The sequence below is a fragment of the Sebastes fasciatus genome, chromosome 14 (genome assembly GCF_043250625.1).
Source record: "Sebastes fasciatus isolate fSebFas1 chromosome 14, fSebFas1.pri, whole genome shotgun sequence".
Taxonomy (NCBI): domain Eukaryota; kingdom Metazoa; phylum Chordata; class Actinopteri; order Perciformes; family Sebastidae; genus Sebastes; species Sebastes fasciatus.
In genome coordinates this window covers 31,373,262-31,393,261 of record NC_133808.1, presented here as the reverse complement: position 1 = coordinate 31,393,261, position 20,000 = coordinate 31,373,262, and positions in this window count along the sequence as shown.

Here is a 20,000-nt window from a genome sequence, read left to right as displayed (position 1 = left end):
AAGAAATTACAAAACCTGATGTATCCATCGGTACCAACCATGTCATACTAGCTGGTCATGAAGGAGGTTAAATAACGCTCCAAAGTTACGCTAAATTTTGGCGAGGAAAAACTGTCATGTCCATTTTCAAAGGGGTCCCTTGACCTCTGACCTCCAGATGTGTGAATGTAAATGGGTTCTATGGGTACCCACGAGTCTCCCCTTTACAGACATGCCCACTTTATGATAATCACATGCAGTTTGGGGCAAGTCATAGTCAAGTCAGCACACTGACACACTGACAGCTGTTGTTGCCTGTTGGGCTGCAGTTTGCCATGTTATGATTGGAGCATATTGTTTCATGCTAAATGCAGTACCTGTGAGGGTTTCTGGATCAATATCTGTCATTGTTTTGTGTTGTTCATTGATTTACAATAATAAATATATACATATGTTTGTGAAGGTTCTCAGTCATCCAGTATCCGAGTAAGGCCTCTTGAAGACGTTTCACTTCTCATCCACGAAGCTTCTTCAGTTCTGAGTTCTGAGAACTGAAGAAGCTTCTTGGATGAGAAGTGAAACATCTTCATGAATCTAAACTAAGTCCAGTTGCTGCTGATTTAACCCTTACTCGGTTAAATATATACATACATTTACATAAAGCAGTATATTTGTCCACTCCCATGTTGATAAGAGGATTAAATACTTGACAAATCTCCCTTTAAGGTACATTTTGAACAGATAAAAAATGTGCGATTACTCAGAATTAACTATTTGAATCGATTGACAGAAGAAACATAACCCTCTTATTGTGGTTTTCTCTGCTGCTCTAAGTGAGTCAGACAGTTTGATCCAGTGTTGTTTTATTTAACCGATCAGGTAACACACCTGTTGTCTGATGTGGCCACTTGTTTATTGTTCTGTTCAGGGATTAACTGCTCAGATCAGGTAGACTGCAGACGGAGCTGCGTGTAGCATCACATGGTGAGAATCACGTTTCTCCTGACGCTGATTTTACACCAAAAATCTGACCTTTCCAAGAAGAGTGAAGGCGACTGCTCTCAGCCCTGATGTGTGTATTAGAGTGGGGTGTTTTTTAGATTCAATTTATATTGTGCATCTACACCATTGGCTTTATTTAATTTTGCATGCCTGCGAGTAACAAGTAATACATTTAAATCAACCATATCTGTGAACTAAAGAGAGCCACTCAGCAGACTGATTGAGCTCCGCTTCCCTGTCTTATGACAGAGATAAAAAAGAAAATCAATAAACTCAAACGCTGTTGACTCTTGAATCTTCCCAGCGTGTAGCACATTTGAAGATCTGGTAATCACTGGCCATCTTGTGTGATTGTGCCTTCACACAAAAAAAAACAAGGAAATAGGAATAATGAGCCACGGAGAAGCAGCTGAAGAGCTTCTTGTTCACTTTCTCATTTTGAAAGATGGTCATGCTCCACTCCACGGCCCCTCGACACAACCACAGAGTCAGCAAGCCAAGTGTTCGATAGAGAACATGAAGAGTAGTGTCGGCACTGATCAGAAAAACAACTATTGGTTTTCAAATGCCTAAAACAGCAGTTTTATTATTGCAAAAATGCTCCTGAAACTGCTCTTTGCCTACATCCACGACACCAGCGTTGCTTCTCTGACTTTTATAATGTAACTTTAATTTTTCAGGATTGAGTGGCAGCCGTGATTGTGTCTTACCGCCGCTCTGATATGATGGACAATGAGGTCTCTCATGGTGGCCACTTAGTGACCAGTGAAGCTCTCAGGTTCAGCTCTATTAGCGTCTACTTTCATACCTTTCTGTGTGTGTGTGACCAGCGAAGTGTTTCATTAAGTCCTACAGACCCACTCATAGATTTCACTCTATCAAAGAGCCTCAGACAGTAAGGACTATATTCTCTGAACTGATGCTTATACACTATGGGATGTTTTTGGGGTCTTTCTCTTTGACTGATTGGTTTGCCAAAAACCAAGATTGAGATGGCTAAAAACCATGGATGTATTAAGAGAACTGGATCCAGCGTTGTAGGCGGGGCCCCGTTCATTTATATGAAAGTTGCTCAGTGGAGCATGAAGCCAAAATGGCTCGACTTCTACCTTGAAATGTACCCGGATCTTGGGCACATGGAACACACGCACAGTAGCGTCCGCTCGGTCACATGACTCGGTCACGGGGTCCGAACGTCACGCCGTCATCACGGCTTGGCGCTCCAGCCTCGGTCTGGGTCTCATTCACATGAACGGAAGGGAAGTAACTCTGGATTCAGCTATTAGTGACTTTTACAACTTTAAAACCTAATGATTTAAATAAGGACTATTAGAGTGTTCATACTGGGGAGTTGATTCACCTCAAAAATAAATGATCCTCTGAGTTACAGACGTCTCTTTCTCAATGTAAGTCTATGGGAAAAAGTGTTTGGCATCACGTGACGGACACATAAATTGTAGTACCGCCGTTTGGCCACTACTAAAGTTGGGATAAACGACCAGCGCTCTTCCTGGAGGCTTGCTAAAAACCAAGATGGTGATGGCTAAAAACCAAGATGGCGACGGCTAAAAATCACGATGGCGAAGGCTAAAAACCACAATGGCGACGGCTAAAAACCAAGATGGCGACGGCTAAAAACCAAGATGGCGATGGCCAAAAACCAAGATTGTGATGGCTAAAAACCAAGATGGCGACGGCGAAAAAACCACGATGACGACGGCCAAAAACCAAGATGGTGACGGCTAAAAATCACGATGGCGACGGCTAAAAATCACGATGGCGACGGCTAAAAACCACGATGGCGACGGCTAAAAACCACAATGGCGACGGCTAAAAACCACAATGGCGACGGCTAAAAACCAAGATGGCGACGGCTAAAAACCACGATGGCGACGGCTAAAAACCACAATGGCGACGGCTAAAAACCACAATGGCGACGGCTAAAAACCAAGATGGCGACGGCTAAAAACCAAGATGGCGACGGCTAAAAATCACGATGGCGACGGCTAAAAACCACGATGGCGACGGCTAAAAACCACAATGGTGACGGCTAAAAACCACAATGGCGACGGCTAAAAACCACAATGGCGACGGCTAAAAACCAAGATGGCGACGGCTAAAAACCACGATGGCGATGGCTAAAAACCAAGATGGCGACGGCTAAAAATCACGATGGCGACGGCTAAAAACCACGATGGCGACGGCTAAAAATCCCGATGGCGACGGCTAAAAACCACAATGGCGACGGCTAAAAACCAAGATGGCGACGGCTAAAAATCACGATGGCGACGGCTAAAAACCACGATGGCGACGGCTAAAAACCACGATGGCGACGGCTAAAAAACAAGATGGCGACGGCTAAAAACCACAATGGCGATGGCTAAAAACCAAGATGGCGACGGCTAAAAACCAAGATGGCGACGGCTAAAACCCACAATGGCGACAGCTAAAAACCACGATGGCGACGGCTAAAAACCAAGATGGCGACGGCTAAAAACCAAGATGGCGACGGCTAAAAACCACAATGGCGACGGCTAAAAACCACAATGGCGACGGCTAAAAACCACGGTGGCGACGGCTAAAAACCAAGATGGCGACGGCTAAAAACCACGATGGCGACGGCTAAAAACCACGATGGCGACGGCTAAAAACCACAATGGCGACGGCTAAAAACCAAGATGGCGACGGCTAAAAACCAAGATGGCGATGGCCAAAAACCAAGATTGTGATGGCTAAAAACCAAGATGGCGACGGCGAAAAAACCAAGATGGTGATGGCTAAAAACCAAGATGGCGACGGCTAAAAATCACGATGGCGACGGCTAAAAATCACGATGGCGACGGCTAAAAACCACAATGGCGACGGCTAAAAACCAAGATGGCGACGGCTAAAAACCACGATGGCGACGGCTAAAAACCACAATGGCGACGGCTAAAAACCACAATGGCGACGGCTAAAAACCAAGATGGCGACGGCTAAAAACCAAGATGGCGATGGCCAAAAACCAAGATTGTGATGGCTAAAAACCAAGATGGCGACGGCGAAAAAACCAAGATGGTGATGGCTAAAAACCAAGATGGCGACGGCTAAAAATCACGATGGCGACGGCTAAAAACCACGATGGCGACGGCTAAAAATCACGATGGCGACGGCCAAAAACCAAGATGGCGACGGCTAAAAACCAAGATGGTGACGGCTAAAAATCAAGATGGTGACGGCCAAAAACCCCGATGGCGACAGTCAAAAACCACGATGGCGACAGCCAAAAACCACGATGGCGACGGCAATCCAACTTGGATTGGAAATAATATTACAGCAGGATAAACAATATGTTCCACATGATTGCGGGAAATTTAAACCTACAATAAGGTTTCAATATCCTCGATCCTCGTGGGAACAAGATAGTTGGAGCGCCGTAACTATAGGATATACCGTGTAGTGACGTCTGTAGCTTTCTCCTCATGTTCTTTAAAAAACATCTGAGTAACACAACGTTCAGCTGCAACATGAATATGCTGAGAACTTCCTGTCTCTTCCAGTAACATCAGTGTCTCAGGACAATAAGACACGCATTACATCCCTCCACTAAAATGGGCCATTAGCTTCCCCACCACTCGTGACGTGCCTCCCTGTGGTCATATACATAGGTTGATATATGTGCTGTTCTTGTACAGCTGCTACCTGTGGGATGCACACATGAGCAATAGAGCATGATGGGAAAGTGTCCTGCAGTCTGGTGGTTTCCAGTAAAGCCTTTTGGACTGATTGGTTTGCTGCTGCAGCAGCTGCTTCATCACTATGAATGTTTTGGATGTTCTGATGTCAGATCCTTCCTGATTGCCGCCTCTGTGTTTGTGTGTAACAATGTTTGATTTGCGTCGGCATCCTCCTAAAGTGTAGAGCTGTTTGATTGCATATGATTGTGCAAATAAACACGATGTTCTCCTGCGTCGCAACGAGCAAAACAAGAATACAGATGAATCTCATGCGTCGTGCAGAGAGCTTGTTTTTATCACCTCTTAAAGGATAAGGCTGGCAAATTCTGTCTTCCCATGAAAAGACCAAAACTACCAATGAATTTATCCTGTCAATTTGTTTTTGGGGTTTGGTTTTATGTAACATTGCACGGCAGCTGGATTCTCGCAATGTCACGCGAGAATCACGGTATCAAATGTCACACGAAAATCCATCTTGTCAGGCTTCAAGTAATGCATTTGTGTCCGGCTGAAACCACATATCTGCAAGACATTTTTAAAGGTTTACATGTTCAGTCGGGGCCACAAACATCGTAGGGAAATCTGAAAGTATGGAGAGATGGACTAACACCAGCTTTATCCTATAAACTACCATTCTCTGTCACTCTTTTTATGTTAAAATATAAAGTTAAAGGACATGTATCTGTACATTTGTCTTTACTCCAACAACCAGCTCTTCTCTTGAGCTGACTTTTTTCTTTTTGTCGTGGTGTTTATCAAGCTCCGGCATTAATGAGCAAGTCCACATCACTTTGTTGTTGAGGCACATCAATGCTCTTCCTCTTATTAACCCCATAACTCAGCCAGCTGGTCCTGCTGGCACACCTCACCTTTAAAATGACCCAGACTGTCGCGCCTCACATGGTCGATGCAGCTCAAGTGCTGCTCAGGGAGCGTTAAGACTTGTGACGATTTGTGATCAAATTAGGCTTCGATGTTTTCACTGAAGATTCACTTCATATTTGATGAGGACTTGCACATCGCTATTAATCCCTTTTTTATGAAAGGTAATATAATGTGATTATAATTGAGCAAAAAAGATATAATGAAGCGCTTATGTTTTTATTTTTTAAACTGTTTTTATTTTGCTGGACATTTGTAGGAAAACGCACGAAAAAAACACGTTGTTGAAAGTCGTGCTGAGCGTCACGCAAAAAAAGGAAAATTTGTGTCTATGAACACGAATAGGGAATGAGTCCTTACCCCAAGTGAAGGAGTTCAAGTACCTCGGGGTCTTGTTCACGAGTGAGGGGACTATGGAACGTGAGATTGGTCGGAGAATCGGAGCAGCGGGGGGGCGGTATTGCATTCGCTTTACCGCACCGTTGTGACGAAAAGAGAGCTGAGCCGGAAGGCAAAGCTCTCAATCTACCGATCAGTCTTCGTTCCTACTCTCACCTATGGTCATGAGGGTTGGGTCATGACCGAAAGAACGTGATCGCGGGTACAAGCGTCCGAAATGTGTTTCCTCAGGAGGGTGGCTGGCGTCTCCCTTAGAGATAGGGTGAGAAGCTCAGTCATCCGTGAGGAACTCGGAGTAGAGCCGCTGCTCTTTTGCGTCGAAAGGAGCCAGTTGAGGTGGTTCGGGCATTTAGTACGGATGCGCCCTGGGCGCCTCCCTTGGGAGGTGTTCCAGGCACGACCAGCTGGGAGGAGGCTACGGGGAAGACCCAGGACTAGGTGGAGAGATTATATCTCTACACTGGCCTGGGAACGCCTCGGGATCCCCCAGTCAGAGCTGGTTAATGTGGCCCGGGAAAGGGAAGTGCGGGGTCCCCTGCTGGAGCTGTTGCCCCCGCGACCCAATCCCGGATAAGCGGTTGAAGATGGATGGATGGATGGATGGATGAACACAAATCAAATAGATTAAATTTCGTGACTATTTCATGAACTGCCACCTAAAACACCTGACTTCTGCTTCTGCTACTAGGATCGCCAAAGGTTCGCTGTCGTCTTCTTTTATTCCATCTTTCAGTGATCGTCCATGTAAATCAATGATAAATCCTACCAGTAGGTGTAGCAGGCCCCTACTGACCCACATCTATGAGGCTGATAAACACTGATAAAGCCCATTTAATGACCTGATAACAGTCTGACCGGCTGACATTAATGTACATACACCATGCAAGCTCTGCAGATGTTAACACATGTGTGCAAGCTGTTTTCTCTCGAGATCGTTGGAACAAAGTGTTAAAAATAGAACTGAGATCTTACAATGAAATCTCAATTGCTTCCAAAACAGGAGAAGATTGTGGGCTTACAGGTGAATTATAGTAAGTAGCATAAAGTAGAAATACTTTAGTAAAGTACATCAAAAATGTATGACTATCACAAGTACTTGGTTAGTTTCCACCTCTGTTATGAAGCACATTATAGTATTTGAGCGTGTTACTAAAGCTTTACACACTCGTGTGCTTTTAATGAAACAAAGCACCAGATGTTAAGAAACAAAACAAAACTAATTACCCTCCTTTACCAAGAGACTGTGACTGTATGAGTGAGTGTTTGATCAGATTATGACTTTAAAACCGTCTCTGGGTGCATCACTTCACGGTCACCGTGGAGTCTCTAACAGCAGGGGGGCGGCGGGAGTCGAATAATGTGGCGGGAGACAGACAGATGCTTTCCATTAACACACAGTGACCAACGCTGCTCAGTCAGCGTGAGTCAGACGAGGCGTAAACGAGAGATCAGAGACAGCCGTAGTTTGAGTGCAGCAGCTGACGCTAAAGACATTTTCTGTGTCTGATCGTCACTGTTCATAATGAGTTGTTAAAGAGGTTCACCCACTAATAATTATCTGTATTAATTATCATATTCCTGCATAATCTGTTGTGTTTTAGCATTTAACAAGTCCAGTTGTCAATATGTCAATAATATTCCACATTCATATGTTTCGATGCAGTTTATTGGTTAAAAAAATCAAGATTTTTAAAGAGAAATATGTTCCACATTTTCCCCAAATCTATAATCATGAATGGATTTATTGTGGCCATTTGCTGTAACAGCATTTGTTTTTAAAAAAAATAAAATAACCTTATTGAGTACTTCTTTATAAATATGACTTCTACAGTATGAAAAGATATGGACTAAATTTATTATTATTATTATTTTTTTTCGCATTTATTTGATAGTGACAGAAGAGATGCACCATCATATCATATCAGCAACATCAATGATTAATAATTGAAGGTTCTCATACAATGTCCAGATTATCAATATAACCCTTTTTCTTTTTTTAAATAGTGGAAATTAATAACTGTTTTTTGTTTACATTTTCAATTTTATTTATCATTTTTGTTGTAGGTCTATGGTACGACGGTACGACGGAGTATTAGGGCCACATTGAGGAAAAAAAATAAATCTGAGATTTTGAGAATAAAGTCATAATATTACGAGAATAAAGTCGTAGGTTTACGAGAAAAAAAGTCGCAGTACTATGAGAATAAAGTCATAATATTATAAAGTAGTAATTTTACGTATTATTTTCTTTTTTTCTCGTAAACTTCTGACTTTATTCTCGTTATATTACAACTTTTTTTCTCGTAAAGTTGCGACTTTATTCTCGTAATATTCTGACTTTATTGTGTAAATCTCAGATGTTTTTTCCCTCAATGTGGCCCTAATACTCCGTAGTACATTGTCTCTTTGGCCCTCACTGCATTAGACTTATATACTATATACTTAGACTATAAACTGTGTTACCTTCATCACATTGATCACATGTTTTGCGGCTCCAGACAGATTTCTTCTTTTTCGTTTGATAGTAAAGGTTGCTGAACCCTGATATAACTGTTACCAACCAACATGTTAAGGTCCGGCCTGTCTGGTACTTCCAGTCGTATAGTTTCTATCTCTGAATGTCTTTCCAACATCCAAACATCTCAGTCACACAATAGTAAATTATAAAAAAACATCATGATAACTCTATGCTGTTTTCTCATTGCAAAAAAACAACCAATTTGTCCCTTGCTTTCGCGTATCGGTGTGTGCAAGTGTCTTCAGATATGGTGGAAATGAATGCAGGATTTAGTTCCTGGTGTAGATTAAATTCAGCTATGTAGTTCTTGGGGACTATTTACTTGAAAAGGGATATTTGAACCCAACTGCTGTGAGTTAAAAATGTTTTCAAGATCCAAAAACAACAGAAGTGTGTGTGTGCTTTATGTGCATTCTTTCATTATTTTCCCCTACCTGGTACATTGGATCCATGCACACTTTGTTGTGGTAACATCATCCCTGCTGACTTTCCGCCAGCCTCTCAGGGCTCCAGGGAAGCTGTTTGTTTTTAGTTTGACAGACTTGTTAGATGCAAGCGATCGTGAAAATCTCATCATTCAACCTGCTGCATGATTTGTTCTTTCAATAAACAGATCTTTGGAGCCCGCTTAGAACGAGCAGTTTAGGTTGTAACAGCTCACCGTTGGCCTCGGCCCGATGAAGCACCGTACCCTCAGCTTCAATAAAAACACAAAGCTGAACTATGGAGGCTAATCTGCAGAACAATACGGAACAAAATCCCACAACTCTGCGTGACGCTTATCTGCACATCTGTTTGTGTTCAAGACAACATGTATTTGTATAAACATACACAAACACACACGTTGGTTTCAACCACAACAATGTGATGTTAATGAAATGAGGAGGTGTTGGAAGGATGTGAGGCAGAGGATGAGTGTGGGGGAGGAAGTTATCCGTTTTAAGCCGGTCTAGGACGGATATATTGAAGGCAATTACAGGCCCCTGATAATACCTGGAAAAGGAGAGATCGGAGAGGTGTGCAAAGGATTGAATCCTAAAAACATCCGAGCACGAAGTTATCCGTTTTAAGCCGGTCTAGGACGGATATATTGAAGGCAATTACAGGCCCCTGATAATACCTGGAAAAGGAGAGATCGGAGAGGTGTGCAAAGGATTGAATCCTAAAAACATCCGAGCACATTTCTGGTAAACACCAGATTTAAAGTGAGGCTTTTTTTGTTTTGTTTTTTCACGTAACTTCCATACTTAAGTTACAGCACTTCCAGTGATATTTAAACCCAAACCATGATCTTCTCCTACAGCTATCTAAGTAGTTTTTTTTTTTTTACTTAACTTCCATACTTAAAGCAGAAGTAGGCGAGATTGGAGCAAATATGATTAAAAAGTTATTTTTATAAAACGATCGCTATATCGTGACAGTAGTTCATGAAACAGGTAACCTGAAAAAAATCATGTCCCTCTTTGTCCTCCGGTGTCCTCCGGTGCTCCTAACGGCATCCACAGACCGAAGGAAAACAAGCAGTAAGAGCTGATCTGAGGTCTGCTGTCCAGCTGCTGTCTATGAGAGCCGGCTGTCAATCACTCTGAACTCCGACCAAACGGTCAAACTAGGCAGCGCTGATCAAATATGAATCAATATTATGTTACGTTAATGCCTATTTCTCTCCTCAGATGTTCTCAGAATCATCTCGTAGTGCACGGTTTAGCTCTAAAATGAGAAAGTTTGTGACGCGGCCGCCATTGTGAAATCTGGTGAAGGAACGTGATCGGAGCATGACCGGAGCACAGCCAATAGGAACGCTCTCTCAATGAAATGACCTGTGATTGGTCAAAGTCTCCCGGCACGGGCTAGATGTTCTAAAGCCTGAAAACAGAGCCATGAGGAGGAGCAGAAGTCTAGTTTTCTCTCAGAACACTTGAATTATAATCTGCTGAAAGGTTATTATGGAATTTTTGCCGAATGATGCCAAAAATATATACTGCCTATTGCAGCTTTAAGTATGCCATGCACGTCCGCTGTTATTTTAACCCAAACCGCAATCTTTTCCTAAACCTAACTAAGTCGTTTTATTTTGAAAAAGCTGGAGCGGAAATTGACACCTGTGTCGCGTGTTGCTGGACATTCGTAGGAAAACGCACGAAGAATACGTTGTTGAAAGTCGTGCTGAGAGGAAAATTATGAACACAAATCAAACAGATTAAATTTCATGACTATTTCACGAACTGCCGTGCGACAGTGTTGGAGAATATTACTGAAAATGACTGTTGAGTTGCATTATGGGATGTGCAGGGTCCAGGGTTTTTGGAGCTTAAACTCAGGATCTCTGTTGAATCGATTTCCACCTACATTTCCCCCCCAACTTCATGGATGTGCAACACTGACACATTTGTGTGCCTTTAGATACACCTGTTGTAAAGTTCACATCACCACCAGGTATCACATCCAGCCTAATTAAGGTCAGGCGAGTCAGAGGCGGTGTCATTGTGGCGTCCAGTCCAGCAGAAACGAAGGTAGCGGAGAGTGTGACCTCTGACAGGCGGTGTTGATTGGTAACACATGCAGTAGAAGAACACGGTGTGGCAGTCACTTCACTCATGTCTGATCGCCTTTTTACTGCCCACGCAGTCCCGACTGGAAGCGTCAGAGCGCCTCATATATGTTGCGTTCCTGACGGTTAGTAGAAACTAACGCACAAAGTCATGCAGTGACTCATGACAGAACAGATCTAATTAGTAACAACACTTTCCCAGAATCAGTTCGAGCGAGTCTGGTAAGAATCGATTTGTCAGCCGTCCACCGGGCGATCAATAACAGACCGCAGAAGAAGCCTCCATAAAACTTGAGGAATTTTATTGGCACGAGAGCTTATTGGCAGCTTGACAACACCATCCAGTACTGACCCAAACAATCAGGAACATTTTAAACATTTACTATCAGTGAAGCTTATAGGATGCATTCGAAAAGCTGATTTTAACTCTCTAAGACCCACAATAGACCCGTTTTTTAGTCTTTTTTTAGGGGCGTCTAGGGGGTCTTTAGGGGGAGATAGCAGGTCGACGGTAGATGTCACATAGAAGTGGTGTACATCATCTGAAAGCTGAGAACCTGGAGATTAATTTGAGATGCTGTTCAGCACTGTGTGTCAAGTTGTTCTAGTCAATATAAAATAACATGTGAAAGTGTAGGAGTTTAGAACATGATGATAGCAGTATATGATGGTCATTTTCATGCTCTATTATGTCTCATAAGTTGTTGCAGCAGTTTTAGGGTTGATACCATTTGTTACACAGATTTGGTGCTAAATTTAACAATTTCTTTTCACTATTAATATTTTATTTTATTTTACTTTATTTTATTTTATTTTATTTTATTTTATTTTATTTTATTTTATTTTATTTTATTTTATTTTATTTTATTTTTATTTTATTTTATTTTATTTTATTTTATTTTGTATAAATGATTATGATTTGTATTGTCCTTTAATCTTATTTTATGCCTCTAATATTTACCTGAATTCTTTTGTATATTATTGTTTTGTCAGTAATAATAATAGTAATAAAAACAGTGTTATAAACAGGTAATAAAGATGATCACATAAAAAAATAATAGCTTAGTTATTGGTACTGACATTTTTTTTTGTTCACTTTATTTTAAAATGTCTTTATTCTTTAAAAATACTAACAAACTGAAAACATGATAATATATATTTAATATAATAATAATAATAATAATAATAATAATCTTGTAATAATTTTATTATAATATTTAAACAGCTCTAGATACATTTAAAAAAAGATGGGAATTGATTAATTCAAGCAAATTAAATAAATTAATTCTGTGTCTTACAGACATAATGTATTGATAGATGATTCAATACATCAGAGGGAAGAAAGTTTCATCTGATGAACCACATGGACCCGACTAGACCTCTAACAGCTGTGTGTCAGAACCAGAATCCAGACCGCCACCTTGTGGTTCACTCAGCTGCCTGCAGGATGAAATAAAACACAATGAACCATCCTGGATGTCTATTAACTTTATATATCCTTAGACTCTTGATTCAGATCAGGAAAAAGTCCCCAAACAAACTCTTTTAACAGGAAAATAAATGTTATAAATCTCAGAAAGAGCAACCGAGGAGGGATCCCTCTCCCTAGAATAGAAGCTGTATAAAGTGAGGTTTATTTAATTTATCTAAATGGGCTCATTGAGATCAAGAGCTGTTTTGTGTGCAGACAAACACACACAATTCAATTAGTAATATAAAATAAAATAATAATAATAATGAAATAAATTAGTAATACAAAACTAATAAAATTTAAACTAGTTAAAATATATAAAATCAAAATAAATAAAAAGAGAGGGAAGTGCGTGAAGAAAACACTTTATTACGTCTTATTTGAAAAAGTGATAACCTCTCAGGTATGTCAGGCTAAAGATGCTAGAGTATGGAGGACCACAAGAGTCATGTAAATAGTAATAGAGCATTTAATTGATTAATAACTAATTGTACAATAAAAATAGGCATTAATAAATGTAAAGCGGTAGAGAAATAATAATAATAATTTGCTAATGCAAATGGGAAAAGGAGTTGCCTTTTAAAATGCCTGATTAAAACATGTATTATTAATTACATTTGTGAATCCAATTATTTATTTCTCTTTTTAAACAAATAGAATTTTAAATTCCATTGTTTATTCATGAATTCATTACTTTATTTTTAAATGATGTACTTATTGACTGTTTTATGGTGTTTTTGTAAATTTTAATTTGAGCTATTTATTGATGGATTAATATTTAATTTGTGGAAATTATTTTTATAATTCTTCTTTTAATATCCCATTAAAATGTTAAATAATTAAATTAGTTATTAATCAATTAAATGCTCTATTATTATTTACGTGACTCTTGTGGTCCTCCATATTCTAGCACCTCTGGCCTCAGTCCGACATACCTGAGAGGTTATCACTTATATAAATAAGAGGTAATAAAGTGTTTTCTTTACGCACTTCGCTCTCTCTTTATATGTTGTGATTCTATTTAACTTAGAGTGTTTCCATGTAAACTAAAGGAAATGGGAACATCGTGAGTGCAGCATTTTACTCTCATTGTTCAAATTGTTCAATGATGTTTGTTGAACAGAAAACTGAATGAGGAAATGAACTGTTGCCTATTGTGTGTGTACGTTGGGGGGAGGTTACATGCAACTGACAGCAGGAGCGGCGTTCACGTGTCGCTGCTCGCCGCTTTCCTTATCCACTCCCACTGAGTATGAAAACCACTGGTGATGCTGTACAGGTGTGTGTGTGTGTGTGTGTGCGTGTGTGTGTGTGTGTGTGTGTGTGTACTGTTGTAAATGCTGCAGCAGTCAGCAGCCTGGGCGCGTGGCTCGTTTTTTCTGAATGGTATCGGAGCCACGTGCCGCTGCTGAGGAACACTGTGCCCCAGACAGAGATGGATGAAAACCTAAAGGAGAGGCAGAGAGTCAGTTATACAACCGTTCTCCTGTTTGATGGATAAAGTGGATGAATCCACTAATTTCTTTAATGCATTAACACAAGATACTGTTATCATATGAAACTATAAAACCTGAAGAATCCATCGGTACCAACCATGTCACACTAGGTTGTTGTGAAGGAGGTTAAATAACGCTCCAAACTTGCGCTAAATTTTGTTGAGGAAAAAACTGTCATGTCCATTTTCAAAGGGGTCCCTTGACCTCTGACCTCCAGATCAGTGAAGGTAAATGGGTTCTATGGGTACCCACGAGTCTCCCCTTTACAGACATGCCCACTTTATGATAATCACATGCAGTTTTGGGCAAGTCATAGTAAAATCCGCGTTATTTTCTTTTCTTTTATTTTCTTTTATTTCTTTTATTTTTTTATTCTTGTTTTATTATTTTATTGTATTTATTATTATTATAAGATTTATTTATTTATTTATTTGTGTGAGCGTTATAATTTATGTTAGGACATTATTTGTCTTTTAACATTTTATACTTATATTTTGATATGTCCATGTCAATTTATTGGTATATATATTTTATATATATATACTGTATATATATATGTATATATATATATGTCTTTGTTGCAAGCTGTATTGAAATTAAAAAAAGTCTGTTTTTGACATTGTAGGTCACCAACAAAAAATATTGGATGCTCTGAATAATAATAATTTGATGTGTGATTAATTTAAGATTAATCATGATTAACTATATTAATCGATTTATTTATTTATTTATTTATTTATTTATTTATTTATTTATTTATTTATTTATTTATAAAGCATTATAATTTATTTCAGCACATTATTTGTCTTTTCACATTTTATACATATATTTTGATATGTCCACCTGTCCAACAGTGACCACATATTCTGTTTTCTCTTCTCAGGATTTTTTGTGTCTTCTTTGTGTTTCTATTTCATGTTTGTGGTCACTGAGCCCGTACCAGGGCTGCGGTCGAAAAGTCCTTTTTTCTCTGAGGAAGAAGCAGCCGTGATAAGAGCTGTTTAAATCCTCTAAATGTTAAGGAAAGGAGCTTCAATGCTTCCTTTATTATCTCCTTTAGCGTAGGACACACTGGACCACACTTTACCAAAGGAAAGGAGATAATGCCGTCCCACAATTCCTTGCGTCCGCAACTTTACTTTTGTTCTCTCTCTTTAATCTGACCATTTAGATCTTTAATGCAATTTGTAAATGAATTGGCTTTGTGTATAACATTTACTAAATAGAACTGCCTTGCTTCCAGATTTGTTTCAATAACAGTGTCCCATTTGTTGAAGCGTTGCCTCTCTCTGTGCTCCGTCTGTGTTGTGTGTCAATGAAGCATTGAAAAGCCTGAGAAACAGTATATCTTAAGGAAACTTACTAAGAGAAAGAGAGAGACTCGCCTCGTTTAGCTCTTGGAAGTGACTGTGGAATAACTGGAGGCCATCTGACCCTCAGCCAGGACAGCAGAGCAGAGCGAGCTCTCACGTGTTGCTGTCGGGTTAATCACATAAGGACAACCCAACTACCAACTCAACAGTCAGCAGTTAATCATAATTTCATTTCCACCTCATGTGAAACAAAAACACTCTCTGCTGGTTTGTCAGGAGCTGTTTTCAAGGAAAACCTCATTCTCATGACTCTCATGTCTTGAAAACATCACAGCAGTCAGCAGACGGACCGGGGAGCTTGTTATTCTTTAGACATGATAATTTACTGGTAAAAGTACTGTTTCATGTAATTTATATGTACACTCAAAATGCTGGTTTTAGCTCAGCTCAAATTATTCTGCAGTTTGAGCGACCACAAAAAACTCGAGACTTGTTTCCTCTCTAAAGTCACTTTATCTTAATCTATAGATTCTATATAGCTTCTTAAATCACAGCAATGAAAGTTAGGATTCATGTTAAAATTTGCAGTGCAATGCTTGATAAATATATACAAACAGTGTTATTACCCAATTACTGAATAATGGGATTTAATAAAATGTATGAAGCATTTTATGGGTCCAACCACCACTTTTCTTCATGTTGAGATAAAATGAGTTAATTCATTATAATTTGACATTATTTCAAATGGAATTGTTTCGTATACACATTACTTTACACCACCCAAACCAAAAATGGGGGCCATTTATGTGAATTTGACATGAAATTCTCATTTTAAAAATCCCGGAGAAAGCTGTTGTCCAAAACATCTGAGTGGTTGTGCAGATTATTAGGCCAAGTCTTTGTGCAGAGGAGGCAGTTCATCTTTCTCAAACGTGCACCTAAATGTACCCAGCTGGGTCTCGCCTTTCAGAAAACACACACATTCATCTGTGGCTTCTTCTTGCATGTGAGACCCATACAGGAAGTAGACAAATAGACAGTCTCGTAATAGATCCCAGCAGCCTTAACCCTCTCTAAACGATATTAGTCTGGACCTGTTTAAAGTGTCTAGTGCTTTAGGATTTCAGATGTAGGTCAGACTCTAACGTGCACCTGGATGTGATTATCATTCCATCTGTAACTCCTACTTAAAGGAACCAGGTCATGTAAATCAGCATGTAACTATATCACGCTGTAAATGAGAGGAAGTGAGGACAGCTTGATGCGTGTGAGCGTGCACATCATCATGCTGTTTTCAGACGGTGTCATGCTCACATGTGAGGTAGTCTCTCTCTCTCCAGTCAGTGGGCGGGTTTTCCATGAGTCACGAGCCAGCCAAGGCCTCTCCTCTGGCAGGCTAGACTGTCGGGGTAATCCCGGGGATTACAGTCCAGCAGAGGATCCTCAGGTGAGCCTCGGGATTACCACCAGGGATTAAAGACATGAGGTGTTGGCATCTACTGTGAGGGCACCTGGTCAATATGGAGTCATAGGAGTGTCATAAAAAAAAGAATACATCTGTAAAAGAATAAGAAATAAATGTGGAAATATAAAAAAGAATAAATAAAAGAATAAATAAGTAAATAAAAAAATTTGGAAATATAAAAAGAAAGAAATAAGTAAATAAAACATGTGAAAATATAAAAAGAAAGAAAATAAAAGAATACATAAGTACATTAAAAAATGTGGAAATATAAAAAGAAAGAAATAAAAGAATAAACAAATAATTAAAAAGGTGGAAATATAGAAAATAAATAAGTGGAAAAAAATGGGAATATAAAAATTAATAAATAAAAGGAAATATGTTAGAAATTGTGTAAATACAAAGAAAAATAAATAAATAAAGGGAAAAATAGGGGAAAAGCAATAGGTAAAAGAATAAGGAAAAATAAATGGATAAAAATGAATATATGACATTATATAAAAAGAAATAGATAAAACAATTAAAAAACTATGCAATAAAAATAGAGTAATTTATATTAAATATATAAATAATAATAATATATAAATTATTATATCCTCCTTTTATTGTGTAAAGTATTGTGATAATTGTGTTATGACATAATGAGGACAAGTGTGACAGTTATGATATAATCATTTTTTAAATAAAATAGTTTTCTGTATACCCTTCATCATCAATCACCCAGTGTTGCCATCTAGTGGACATAATCACACATATTTATTACGTAAACATTAATATTTCTGCAGAAGTTTAACTGCAAACGTTGTTTTTAATCATGAACCTACTGTTTTTAGCCAAAGTATTAATTTTAAATGTAATCGTGTTGTATTATTTTATTTATTTATTTATTTATTAATTTATTAATTTATTTATTTATTTATTTATTTATTTATCTATTTATTTATTAATTTATTAATTTATTTAATTATTTATGTATTTGTTTATTTATTTATTTATTTATTTGTGTGAGCATTATAATTTATGTTAGCACATTATTTGTCTGTTCGCATTTTATAAATATATTTTGATATGTCCACTGTCATATATATATATATAAAACAATTGTGCCATCCGCCCAACGTCTTAAACAGCTCTTTTGCTTATAAATGTTTGTCTGTTCCTGCCTGTCTGCCCAAAATCAAATTGCCTTTGTTGCAACTTGTGTTGAAATTTTAAAAAAAAGTCTGATTTTGACATTGTAGGTCACCAACAAAAAATATTGGATGCTCTGAATAATAATAATAATAATGATAAATGTAATTATGGCTGAAGTAGTGGGTGACACTGACACCTTGATATATTTATGTTTTGCATACTTTACGTCACATCCTTCTAAATCATTACTGAAAAGCTGGTGTCTAATTAAAGTAAAACGTGTGGGTGTAATTTCATCCTGTACTCGGGTGCTCAGAGGAAGGAAAATGGTTCACTATCGTCCCCTCATGTTCTGACACATTTTACTGACGGGCTTTCATATGAAGCGTTACGGCATTTCTATTTAAAATATGAAATCTGTGTCAATAAATAACAAAACCGCCAAGAATAGACGTTCATAGATGTGGGTCACAGGCCTGTTTTATAAGGTGATGGACTGCAGTAGGAAGGTTGTATGTACGCATGAAAAATGAACTGTTTTATAACACCCACTATCACTTACTGGAGGTGTGTTTGTGTGTGTGTGTGCGTGTGTGTGTGTGTGTGTTTATGTATATTAGTGCGGCTGTGCACATGAGTGGCCTACATGTGTCTGCACATGTCTGCGCCTTTGTTAATGGACAGGTTATATCACCCCATCATACCTTATCAAGAGATTCATCTCTTCTCTGGTTAGTTATAACACCCCAACACACACACATACTTCGTTGCAGGGTGTGTTAAATCGATAGAACAGCAGTGATTTTATGATACTTAAGGGAAACGAGTCCCAGAGGATCATGTCTGTGGAGGACGGAACATGCCAAAAAAAATAAAAATTAATAAATAAATGAATAAATAAATAAATAAATAAATAAATAAATAAATAAATAAATAAATAAATAAATAAATAAATAAATAGATAAATACTTAATTAAATGTAGCAAAAATAATATTACAAATAAATGTATAAAGGAAAGAATACAGAAATAAATAAGTGTTGGGAAATAAATAAGGGATGAAATGCAAAGGGAAAATCGTGCATGCATAAATAAATAAATAAATAAATACATTTACAAATAAAAAAAAACATTGTAAAAGTGTATAAGGGTTTAGAGCATTATGATAGAAGTATTTGATGGTCATTCCCATGCTCTATGTCTCATAAGTTGTTGCAGGAATTTTTGGGTTGATACCATTTGTTACACAGATTTGGTGCTAAATTTAACCATTTTTTTTCACTACTGGAGAATTGATAAAAATGATCAATAATCCCTCCAAAATACCACATTAAGACACCAAGACCTTGAGGAACACCATAGAAAAAGACATGCTGTGATTTGGGATCAAAAACTTTTTGAGATTTCTGCAAGAATTGCATTTTTCGGGCGATTGGATGGCGATCTAGCTAGGAAAGCCATCCATCCTCTGAATGCTCTAGGTCTCTAGTTTGATCCATCCATCCTCTGAATGCTCTAGGTCTCTAGTTTGATCCATCCATCCTCTGAATGCTCTAGGTCTCTAGTTTGATCCATCCATCCTCTGAATGCTCTAGGTCTCTAGTTTGATCCATCCATCCTCTGAATGCTCTAGGTCTCTAGTTTGATCCATCCATCCTCTGAATGCTCTAGGTCTCTAGTCTGATCCATCCATCCTCTGAATGCTCTAGGTCTCTAGTTTGATCCATCCATCCTCTGAATGCTCTAGGTCTCTAGTCTGATCCATCCATCCTCTGAATGCTCTAGGTCTCTAGTTTGATCCATCCATCCTCTGAATGCTCTAGGTCTCTAGTCTGATCATCCATCCTCTGAATGCTCTAGGTCTCTAGTCTGATCCATCCATCCTCTGAATGCTCTAGGTCTCTAGTTTGATCCATCCATCCTCTGAATGCTCTAGGTCTCTAGTTTGATCATCCATCCTCTGAATGCTCTAGGTCTCTAGTTTGATCCACCCATCCTCTGAATGCTCTAGGTCTCTAGTTTGATCCATCCATCCTCTGAATGCTCTAGGTCTCTAGTCTGATCATCCATCCTCTGAA